Source organism: Lepus europaeus, chromosome 13 (assembly GCF_033115175.1).
Source record: "Lepus europaeus isolate LE1 chromosome 13, mLepTim1.pri, whole genome shotgun sequence".
NCBI classification, from domain to species: Eukaryota; Metazoa; Chordata; class Mammalia; order Lagomorpha; family Leporidae; genus Lepus; species Lepus europaeus.
This window is the reverse complement of record NC_084839.1, coordinates 46,023,628-46,036,385: the sequence shown is the minus strand read 5'-3', so window position 1 is coordinate 46,036,385 and position 12,758 is coordinate 46,023,628.

The window sequence follows — 12,758 nt, the reverse complement described above, 5'->3', positions numbered from 1 at the left end:
ATAATCAAAGTGGAAGTTCTCCTTTCAGAGAAAGGTGCCTCCTTCTTTGATGGCCCCTTCTTTCTTCTGGGATCTTACTCACAGAGATCTTTCATGTAGGCCATTTTTTGCCACAGTGTCTTGACTTTCAATGCCTGCAACACTCTCATGGTCTTTTTAGCCAGATCCTAATGTCGTAAGGGCTGATTCTGAGGCTAGAGTGCTATTTAGGGCATTTGCCATTCTATGAGTCTGCTGTGTGGCCTGCTTCCCATGTTGAATCACTCTCTCCTTTTTAATTCTATCTATTATTATTAGCAGACACTTGATATTTATGTGATCCCTTTGACACTTATTCCTATCTATATGATCAGTTATACATTTAAAATGATCACTTTAACTAGTAAGATAGCATTAGTACCACCACCCATCTTAATGGGATTTGGAGTCCCATAGCAAGTTTTTAGCTTTACCCTTAGGGGTAAGTCCAAGGGAACATGTACCAAACTGTACATCTCCTCCCTCTCTTATTCCCACTCTTACTTTTTACTGGGATCAATTTTCAGTTGGATTTAAACCCCTATGAATAATTCTGTTTTAGGTAAAGAGTTCAACCAATGATATTAGTTAGAAAAACAAAGTAGTAGAAAAAAATAAAATCATAAGCTGTTCCTCGACAGCACAAGAGCTGATCAAGTCATTGCTTCTCATAGTGTCAATTTCACTTCTACAGGTTTCCTTTTAGGTGCTCAATTAGATGTCACAGGTCAGGGAGAACATACGATATTTGTCCCTTTGGGACTAGCTTATTTCACTAAGTATGATGTTTTCCAGATTCCTCCATCTTGTTGCAAATAACCAAATTTCATTTTTTTTTTACCAATGTGTAGTATTCCATAGAGTACATATCCCATAATTTCTTTAACCAGTTTTGCATTGATGGGCATCTAGGTTGATTCCATGTCTTTGCTATTATGAATTGAGTTGCAATAAGCGTGGAGGTGCACATAGCTCTTTTATTTGTTGATTTCATTTTCCTTGCGTAAATTCTGAGGAGTGGGATGGCTGGTCATATGGTAGGACTATATTCAGATTTCTGAGGTATCTCCAAACTGTCTTCCATAGTGGCTTTACCAGTTTGCATTCCCGCCAACAAAGGATTAGTGTCCCTTTTTCTCCACATCCTCACCAGCATCTGTTGTTAGTTGATTTCTGTATGAAAGCCATTCTAACATGGGTGAGGTGAAACCTCATTGTGGTTTTGATTTGCATTTCTCTGACAACTATTGATCCTGAACATTTTTTCATGTGTCTGTTGCCATTTGGATTTCCTCCTTTGGAAAATGTCTGTGTAAGTGCTTGCTCCATCTCTTAACTGGGCTGTTTGTTTTGTTGTTGTAGAGACTCTTGATTTCTTTGTAGATTCTGATGATTAATCCTTTATCAGTTGCATGGCTTAGAAATACTTTCTCCCATTCTGTTGTTTGCCTCTCCACTTTCCTGCCGGTTTCTTTTGCAGTACCGAAATGTCTCAATTTGATGTAATTCCAGTTGTTAATTTTGACTTTGGCTGCCTGTGCCTCCAGAGTCTTTTCCAAGAAGTCTTTGCCTGTGCCTCTATCTTGTAGGGTTTCTCCGATGTTCTCTAATAATTCGATGGTATCCTGTTGTAGATTTAGATCTTTAATCCACATTGAGCAGATTTTTGTGTAAGGTGTAAGGTAGGGGTCTTGATTCATACTTCTGCATGTGGAAATCCAGTTTTTCCAGCACTGTTTGTTGAAGAGACTATATACCTTGTCCTTGTGTACACCATCCAGAACATAGACTAACTCCATAGTGAGTCCTCCAACTCCACTGTGAGCTCTGTCCCTGGTGTGCAGGAGCTCTAAGTCCATAGTCTGAATGGGCAGGTGTATAGGAATCCAGCAGCAACCTGCAATTTTTCAAGTGGTCCAGGGAGGGGAGGCAGTGGCAAAGAGAATGCCTTTCAACTCTGATAGGGATTCCTTATTTCCAGAGTAGTGGAAATACTAATGACTAAAGCAGCTGCCTGGTCCCCACTACCTGCCATATCACAGACTGCTCTGTGGGTCTAGGCTCTAGGGCTGTTACACCCCTGCAAGACCCAGCCGAACCTGTGGAGTCCAGTCTGCTCTGCTAAAAAGCAGAAATGTCTCTGGAGCCCTTGAAAAGAAAATAGGCAAGAACTTCTTGCAAGCTGCTCTGCTCTCAAGATGGTGCCTTCCCACTGCAATCTCTGCTCTGAAGCATTGGGGAGGGAACCATGCAGGTTCCCCCTCAGAATTCCAGCCACAAGGCCTCCAGTAAGCACTCCTCACTGAACTGCTGGTCTGTGCCAGCAGGGTTACTCTCCAGGGAGGAGGATTACTCTCTAGGTGAGAAGTATGTGCTGATGCGCTCTGCCTGTGCTCTGCTGTTCACGCTGTCCCCAGAAGCAGGGAATCCCCTATGCCCAGGCCTCAGACACTGCCCTTCTCCTCCTTGTCCTCTTGGTAAGCTGCTATGCCTGTTGTGGACGTCCCACTTCTCTCCTACTGCCTCTAATGCTGCTCTTCAGGAACCGACCTGTAGACATAGCTAGTTTGGAGTATGGCCATCTTCAATTTTCCTGACTGATATTTCCTTAGAGTTAATGAGGAGAGGGAGCAAAAGGTAATTCCAGAGAATGAAATCATCTTTCACCAGAATATGAATGGAGATATAAGAGTAAGAGCATTGGTATTTATAAGCATGGAGAAAAAAAATACCAGAAATATTCTCAAATGCTTAAAAATTTTAAGCTAAAAAACGGTCTTCTCTAGAGAATCAGGAAGTGTGGGTGGAGGAAATGCAGAGTTTGGATGTCTTTTAAGATTTATTTCTTTATTTGAAAGAGTTAGAGAGAGAGAAATCTTCCATCTGCTGGTTTACTCCCCAAATATGGCCACAATGACCAATGCTGGGCCAAGCTGAAGTCAGCAGTCAGGAGCTTCTTCTGGATCTCCCATGTGGGTGCAAGGGCCCAAGCACTTGAGTCACCCTCCTCTGATTTCTCAGGCATAGTAGCAGGAAACTGGATTGGAAGTGGAACAGCCGGGACATGAATGGCACCCACATGGGATATTGGCACTGCAGGAGGCACCAATACCTCTATGCCACGAAGCTGACTCTGAGTTTAGATTTTTTTTTTCATTTTTTTAAACTTTTATTTAATGAATATAAATTTCCAGTGTACAGCGTATGGATTACAATGGCTCCCCCCTCCCATAACTTCCCTCCCACCCGCAACCCTCCCCTCTCCCTCTCTCTCTCCCCTTCCATTCACATCAAGATTCATTTTCAATTCTCTTTATATACAGAAGATCAATTTAGTATAAAGATTTCAACAGTTTGCACCCACATAGAAACACAAAGTGAAACATACTGTTTGAGTACTAGTTATAACATTAAATCAAAATGTACAGCACATTAAGGACAGAGATCCCACATGAGGAGCAAGTGCACAGTGACTCCTGTTGTTGACCCAACAAATTGACACTCTAGTTCATGGCGCCAGTAACCACCCTAGGCTGTCGTCATGAGTTGCCAAGGCTATGGAAGCCTTCCAAGTTTGCCGACTCTGATCATATTTAGACAAGGTCATAAAAGACAGAGTGAGGATAGTAACAAATGATCCTAAGAGTGGCATTTACCAAGTTTGAACAATTATACAGCATTGAGTGGGGAAGAGGACCATCAGTACACACAGGTTGGGAGTAGAGCCCTTGGTGGTAGAGTAGAGGTTATGATTACAAAGGAATGAGGCCCAAGTGCACTAGACAGGGCCTAGAACAAAGGACAGAGTCATTATTAGAGGAGCTAAGAAAGGTGCTGTCTAAGCTACAATTAAGTTTTCTGATTGAGAGGCAAATAGAACCTGATAGAAGGGGCTTGATAATAATCTGGTGGGCTTTAGGCCTTGTAAGTTAAGAGGCCCAGACCTATCTATCTCTTCCCATGGGGTATATCCTAAGGGAGGTGTGAACCTCCTAGGGGAAGGCACTCTGTTGACTTTCATTACTTGGCTGGCCTGGGAGGAGAGCTGGCCAGGTAAAGGCAGGTGGCATCTCTAACAAGAAATTTACAGTTCTGCCTGCAATGTTGCTGACATTGCTTGGCCATCCCCTCAGCTGCAGTGGTCACTTTGGAAGTTGGGCTGAGTGAAGGGCTTTTCAGCTTAGAGCCAATAAGATCTGTGGCTCTGACCTGGGCATCCTTCGACTCCAGGGCAGGTCCATTTCCAGTGATCCAACTCTTGGCAGAGCTGCCAGGGCTCTTCACAAGCTGACTTCTCTTGAAGCCCAGGCTTACCACATTGAAAGCCACTGCAGTAGACTGGCCTGTTGGGTCTCCTTGAGGGCAGATCACTGTACAGATCAGTCATTAATAGGCCTGCCACCCATTGCTTCTGATGCCGAGCTTTCTTTTCCTCCTGGTTTGTGTTAAAGCAGACCAGAGGATGCAAGTCAAGGGAGTGCCCAAGTCCCATCTCTAATCTTCGGTGGCCTGAACTACAAGTCTATAGTCACAGGCATGTTCTGTAGTAGTTTTTCTAAGGTAGACAATGCCCATGAGGAAAATTATATTCTCACTTTAAAACTCTCTTTCCCTTTGGTCTGAAAGGGAGTTTTTTTCTACTTACTGTATACTTTGCTGATGGCGAAGTAAATCTAGCTATGAGATTATTATTTAAGTTCTTATTTGGCTATGCTGTTACAGAAAAATGTTAGCCATCTCTTTTATAAGGTCTAAAGATTAAATTGTGCATCCTACAGATTCCTTTATAATAGAATTAGTTTCCTACCTTGAGGAGAATAGAGAAATGAAAGAACAAGTTGGGCTTAGAATAGAGAAATGAGGGAGCAAGTCCTAGATCGCTTGCTGACAATAGCAATATCACATGAATACTTAGCAAATAGTTTCAACCATTAGATAACAACTTAAGAAAACATTTACCAGAAGGTCCAATGCCTTCTATAAATTTTAAGAATCATGTATTTGGAAACACCTCTTAAATATCTAACATGGTGTAGTTTGTTTAGCCAGTAAACTTAAGCACAACCATCTAAAATGTTTTTAGTTTCTTTCTACCAACAAGTATAAAACATATGATACACAGATTCAGGTCACATGCATTAAAATGTATCTTTGATTGATTTTAGCAGCTTAAATTTATGGACAATCTTATCTATAAGCCAATTAAAATAAAACTCTTAATAAAATTTCCCCATGTGGACATACAATATGTACACACATATAACATAGCATAATAGACCAATATAGCAATTTTAATAATAGCTTTTAAAATCTTTGACTCTTTTTGTAGATTGCCAATTGATTTGAATTGCTTTTTGTTTTTAGTAACCTCAGTTAACCATACTTTCTCTCAGTTGGTACTGTTAATACATTATTGGCTTCATCTGTTTACAGAGCCATCCCAAAGTACTGAATACAATAGAAGTGGCTGGAAAAAGTCCATAGGAACCTATAGGAGGACAGCTAAACACAGAACCAACAACGCTTTAGTTTTATGAGCAGCAAATCATATATAACTGTGGAGGACAAAAGACTTTAAGTCGCATGTTTAAAATTATAAACTCATCAACCAACAAGAGGCACTTGCTTACTTCACTGTATTTTTGAAGGGACCTGTAGGATTTTACAAGTATTTAACCCTTTAGGCCTCTGGGGCTTTCTCATTAAGATAACTATCATGTCTAGTAACACAAGATCATTAGACTTTTTAATTCTCAAGCATTTGTATTAATAGCATTTTCCATTATAGAAACTTAAAATTTGGTACCATGTCACATCTTGACAGTACTTCTAATATAATCCAAATAGCCTGATTAGTTGGTGTCTCTATAAGATGAGAGATATAGGACCTTCAATTTTTTTCAGTTGGGCCCAAACTGGAAAAACCAAAGTCCAAGATTTACTGGAAATTTTAGAGTCCAGATTGTTTGAAACTTTGATTTTTTGAATGCCTGTCAAGAATGCCAAGAAGGCTCAAAATCCAAAATATCTGGTTGAAATAAGATTCCTTAAAATCATGACATAACATAGACCAAATTTGATCATTGTTACAAGGTGATTATTCAAATCTTTGAAAATAAGCACATATTTAAAACCCCATAGCTCTTAATAAAAATTCAGCTGTTTTTGAACAATTAGAATTTAACAGACATCAAGAGAACATACTAGATTACTTTAACACATTGCTTTAACAGAGCATCAGAGTTTAATTCTATGTCAAAGAGAAATTGAGCTTCCTGTGATCTTTTGCTGTGAGGTTTCCTCCCTTTACCTTCTTTCATATTGGTGACCATGTTTCTGTGTTTCTGTGTGTAACACATCTTTAAGCATCTTTTGCAGGGCAGGATGAGTGGCAACAAATTCTTTCAGTTTCTGTTTGCTATGAAAAGTCTTTAATTCACCTTCATTCACAAATGAGAGCTTTGCAGGATATAATATTCTGGGCTGGCAGTTTTTCTCTCTTAGTACCTGGGCTATGTCTCGCCATTCCCTTCGAGCTTGTAGGGTTTCTGATGAGAAGTCTGCTGTGAGTCTAATTGGAGATCCTCTGAGAGTGATCTGACGTTTCTCTCTTGTACCTTTTAGAATCTTTTCTTTATATTTCACTGTGGTGAGTTTGATTACCACATGTCGTGGTGAGGATCTCTTTTGGTCATGTTTATTAGGGGTTCTATAAGCTTCCTGTACTAAGATGTCTCTGTCCTTCTCCAAACCTCGGAAATTTTCTGCTAGTATGTCACTGAAAATGCCTTCTAATCCTTTCTCCCTCTCCATGCCTTCAGGAACTCCTAGAACCCGAATGTTAGGTTTTTTTAATAGTATCCTGTAGATTCCCGACAATATTTTTTAGATTTCTAATTTCCTCTTCTTTTCTTTGGTTTGCCTGTTTCCTTTCCTGTTCTCTGTCTTCTAAGTCTGATATTCTCTCTTCTGCTTTGCCCATTCTGTTTTTAAGGCTCTCTAATGTGTTTGTCATTTGATCTACTGAGTTCTTCATTTCATTATGATTTCTCATCACTATCACAGTTTCTTGTTCTACTAGTTGTTTCATTTCATTTTGATTCCTCCTTAATATTTCATTTTCACGAGAGAGATTTTCTATCTTGTCCATTAAGGATTTCTGTAGTTCAAGAATTTGGTTTTGAGAGCTTCTTAATGTTCTTACCAACTTTTTGAGATCCGCTTCTTGCATTTCTTCTATCTCATCATCTTCATAATCTTGAATTGGGGTGTCTTTTTCATTTGGGGGCGTCATAGTGTCTTCCTTGTTCTTGTTAGGTTGGTTTTTGCGTTTGTTGTTTGGCATGTTGGAGATATTTGGTTTCTTCACTGTAGTGTTTTTCTTGTTATACTATGAGTCTAGATTAAGTGGGCTGTCTGTTTTCTATGGAGCCTTAGAGGCTTGAGATGGGTGTGGCCTGAGAGCTGTGTTTGGTTCCTCAGGGTTGAGGGTGTGTCAAAGATGACACTCCCAGGTTAGGCGTGGTAAATCTTATTTTTTTTTTTATTTTTATTTTTGGATTCAAATGGGAAGTAATTCCACACAGCTGAGCGGAATTGGATGTAGTTAGCAAGCAAATGATGTACCCACAGGAGCCAGAGATTGGAAGCTCTTTTCCAAGGACCACACAGAGAATCTCTGCTGCCCTCAGTGTGGGCTCCAATTCTGCAGTCTCCCACTGGGTTGCCAAGTTAGATCCTAATCTCCTGTTATTTCACCCCCCCCAGAGTCAGGTTTTTCTGCTAGGCTCAGGGCCAGTGCAGACCTGAGGTCGCCCTGCTTATGACGTATGACCAAAATGGTGCCTGCTCTTTGTCTTGCTCGCCTTTGAGGGGTGAGTGGAGAGAGAGAAACTCGTGTCTGTATCAGTCACTTTTTTTTTTTTCTCTCTCTCTCTCTCTTCTTTTCCCCACGTAGTTTCAAGCCTCGTTCCTTCTAGTCTCCTCTTTCCGCTTGCCCGCTGGTGTCTCGGGCTATTGAGGTTTGGCTCACCTCGCGTTCCAGCACTGGTGTGTTGAGTCTGCCGCTGGTGTCCCAAACTTGGGCTCCCACGCTCTCCACGCAGGTCCACTGCGAATCACTAGTTCCGGAAGAGTTTCCTCTGCTGTTTCTTCCCCTACTCTTCCTTGACCCTGCAGTGTCTCCACTTTAATTAACCTGTGTCTTTCCGGACTATCCTGTGCTCCCTTCCTATTCCGCCATCTTGCCGCTCTCCCCTGAGTTTAGATTTTTTTAAAACACTTTTTTCCTCTTTCCTTAAAATGCAACTCATTGCATTAAAAATTTTAAACATATGGAATTATTAGTGTGATTGACATAGGTAAATGTTGCCTGGTTTTTCTCTCAATAAGCTTTAAATAGCCTCACTTTATGCCCCTGGACCTATCTTTCTTCCTGTACTTTTTTTTTTTTATTTGACAGGTAGAGTTATAGACAGTGAGAGGGAGAGACAGAGAGAACGGTCTTCCTTCTGTTGGTTCACCCCCCAAATGATCACTATGGCCGGAGCTACACAGATCCAATGCCAGGAGCCAGGTGCTTCTTCCTGGTCTCCCACGTGAGGGTAGGAGCCCAAGAACTTGGGCCATCCTCTACTTCCTTCCCAGGCCACAGCAGAGAGCTGGACTGGAAGAGGAACAACCGGGACTAGAACCCAGTGCCTATATGGGATGCTGGCACTGCAGGCAGAGGATTAACCAAGTGAGCCACAGCACTGACCCTCTTCCTGTACTTCTTTCCCATATTATTTAGAAACCTTTTCCCCTTTGGTAAAAGAGCCATTGTACTCTTTGTTTCTCCAAATTATCATCTTTTCTTTACCACTGATGTGGTTATTATTATTATCATCTCTCTTGCTCTTTCAGGAACTTTCTTACATATATGTGTGTGTGTGTGTGTGTGTGTGAAATAATGAAAGATATTGATGAAAACTACAATACAATTGATCAAAACAACTTATGAAGGGCCACAGTGGGAATTTTAACTCACCACCATGTGGTTTAGACCCAAAATATAGTCTCAAATGATTTTTTAAAATACTTATTTATTTGAAAATCAGTGTTACACAGAGAGAGAAGAGGCAGAGAGAGAGGGAGGTCTTCCATCCGCTGGTTCACTCCTCAGATGGCTGCAGTGGCCGAAGCTAAGCCAATCTGAAGCCAAGAGCCAGGAGCTTCTTCTGGATGTCCAAGGTGGGTGCAGGGGCCCAAGAACTTGGGCCATCTTCTACTGCTTTCCCAGGCCATAGCAGAGAGCTACATCAGAAGTGGAGCAGCCAAGACTTGGACCAGAACCCATATGGGATGCCGGCACTTCAGGCCAGGGCATTAACCTGCTGTGCCACTGCACCACAGCACTGGCCTCAGTCTCAAATGATTAACATAGACTCTGTAATCCAACTACTACCCAGAAGCATGCTAATTCCAAGACTGAGTGATTTAGTGAATTACTTCAGATCAAAGTTTCCTTCCTTTGGAATTAAAGAAACCAAAATAATATCCACTTCAAATCAGCAAAAACATTAAGTATCCCATGGAGGGAGGGGGGAAGGGAGGGAGGGAGAGAGAGAGAGAGTTTAAATAGTGACAAATCCATTGGGACCATGGGAAATACATAGTATTGAAAACACGCAGACTCAAAATGGCAAGAAAAGAGCAAAGAACTAGACCCCTTAGCTAGACCACAAGCAACAGAAAGGAGAATTAATTTTGTGTTGCTCTCCTTATTTTCCTGGGGACTAATATGTGGCTCTGTTTTTAATGGATGCTTTCATTAGATTTCAGTACTTTTGATTTAAAAAATTCGGTACATCTTCAACATTTTCTAGGAGAAATGAAGATGGTATTACTTAAGAGAAACTGAGTAGAGGAGAGAGAGCATGTCAAGTATATCTCTTTTCTTATTTCCCAAGTTTGTTGACATAAAGGAATTATATGAGACAATAGCACTCTTGCTTATTTGTAAAGTGCTTCACATTTATCACCATATGGGAGTCACTGAGATTGCCTCCCAACTACAGTTTCAATAATTCTCTTATGAAGGATCAATAAAGGCCATAGTCCAGGACACACGTTTCTTGTTGAAATGTAATTCACGCAGGTGCCTTCTGGGTAACCAAACTGCCATAAATATTGCTGTCTTAGCCTAATGCCATTTATCCTGAAGCTAGCACAATTTCCTTAATGGCTACTCTATTAGAATTAATATATTTTAGAAGTCTTATCATTTTTCTTTGCTCTATTTTTAGAGGAAGTTTGCCTTTGGAAGCATTAAATCCTTATGATTGTTTGGTCTTAGGCCAAAACTACAAATGCCAAATAATATGAAAGATGGACACACATTTTTAGAAGCATAGCCTTAGAACAATCAGTTTTAAAGTGTACTATAGTTTTCAAAATATCTCATATTCATTTTATCATTAATTATCTGTGATAGATAACCCAGGTCCTTAGAGCAGAATATGTGTAAACAGTAGAAAAGTAGGACTTATAAAACTGGATTTGCTACTTGGATAAATTAGGTCCCTAATTTCAGTTTAAAAGAGTCAACAGACCAATCAAGTAAGATTTATTTCTTTATTTGAAAGTCAGAGTTACACAGAGAGAGAAAAGGAGAGGCAGATAGAGAGAGAAAGAGGTCTTCCATCCACTGGTTCACTCCTCAATTGGCCGTAATGGCCTGAGCTGCACTGATCTGAAGCCAGGAGCCAGGAGCTTCTACCGGGTCTCCCACTCGGGTGCAGGGGCCCAAGGATTTGGGCCATCGTCTAATGCTTTCCCAGGCCATAGCAGAGAGCTGGATTGGAAGTGGAGCAGCTGGGACTCTAACCGGCATTCTTATGAGATGCCAGCACTGTAGGCGGCAGCTTTACCCACTTTATCACATCGCTGGCCCCACCAGTCAAGTTTTGACTCTGCTACATAAGTAGATCTTCCCTTCATTTTCAGATTCCTCATTTGTAAAATTACCTCAGTAATTTCTAAAGCTCAATAAAGCTGTTAGAAAAACTAATATGTCCCTTAAACAAGGATAATACAGTATATTATTTATTTGTATATCCCCAGTCCCTAAATAACTCTGAAATATTATAAATTCACAGCTGATTGCTAATGAGATTATCTCTTTTTTTGAGATTATCTTTTTTGACAATCATTTGTTGCTGTCAAGTGTTATCACACTTACTACCCATCTTTTCTACAATAGTAAATATTTATCTATTCAATTTTTTTCTTTAGAGTACCATGATTTGTACCTGATATTTTTATTAACTTGATACCTAAGGAGTGGTATAGCTGAAACAGATTTAAGAGACCATGCAACCCATGGATGGAGGATAAATAGGATCTACATCTTTACATTCCCACTTAGGGTCCTTGCCAATACTAGTTAATTATTTTACATTTTGGTTTTTTTTTCGCTTTTTAAAATTTATTTGTATTTTATTTTGAAAGTTGAAGAAATGGAGACAAAGAGAGACAGGGAAACAGATGGAGAGATCTTCTGTCTGCAAGTTCACTCCACAGTGGCCAGGACAGGGCCAGTCTGAAGCGTAGAGCCTACATTCCAATCCAGGTTTACCACATGTATGGCAGGTACTCAAGTACTTGAGCCATCATCTGCTGCCTCCCAGGATGTGCATTAAGCAGGTTTCTGGATCAGAAGCAGAGTAGCTGGGACTCAAATTGAATACTCCATTATAGGATGTGGGTGTCTCCAGCAGTGAATCAACCAATGTGCCTATGCCTTCTCTTTTATTCTGAGCCATTTTGCAGTAGGAAGGACTTTATATACACTACTTCTGTTTTGATTCAATCTATTCATTTGATGATGGAGGGTTAGGTGATTGGGCTGACCCAGGGTAAAAATGGACTTACAAATTAATAAATGAAAGATCTCTGTGAGTGAGATCCCAGTGGAAAGAACGGGGCCATCAAAGATGGAGGTACCCTTCTCCGAAGGGAGGAGAGAACCTCCACTTTGACTATGACCCTATCGGAATAAGATCAAAGTCAGCGAACCCTAAAGGCTTCCATAGCCCTGGCAACTCATGACTAGAGCCTAGGGAGATTACTGACGCCATGAACAGGAGTGTCAAATTGTTAAATCAGCAACAGGAGTCACTGTGTACTTACACCCCATGTGGGATCTGTCCCTAATGTGTCGTCTAAAGCGAAGTGATGCTATAACTAGTACTGAAACAGTATTTTTATACTATGTGTTTCTGTGTGGGCACAAACTGATGAGGTCTTTACTAATTATATACCGAATTGATCTTCTGTACATAAAGAGAATTGGAAATGAAAAAAAAAAAAAAAAAACAAACAACCTGGTGTTAAAATGGAAATGGCATAGAAAATTAATTAATTTGAAAAAAAAAATTATGTGGGATCTCTGTCTTTAATGTGCTGTACATTGCTATTTAATGCTATAATTAGTAATTCAATGGTAGTTTATTCACTTTACGTTGCTATGTGGGCAAAATGTTGAAATCTTTACCTAATATATACTAAACTGATCTTCTGTATATAAAGAGAATTGAAAATGAATCTTTACATGGATGGAGGGGGAGAGGGAGCGGGAGAGGGGAGGGTTGCGGGCGGGAGGGAAGTTGTGGGAGGGGGGAAGCCATTGTAACCCATAAGCTATACTTTGGAAATTTATATTCATTAAATAAAAGTTTAATAATAAAAAAAAGAAAAAA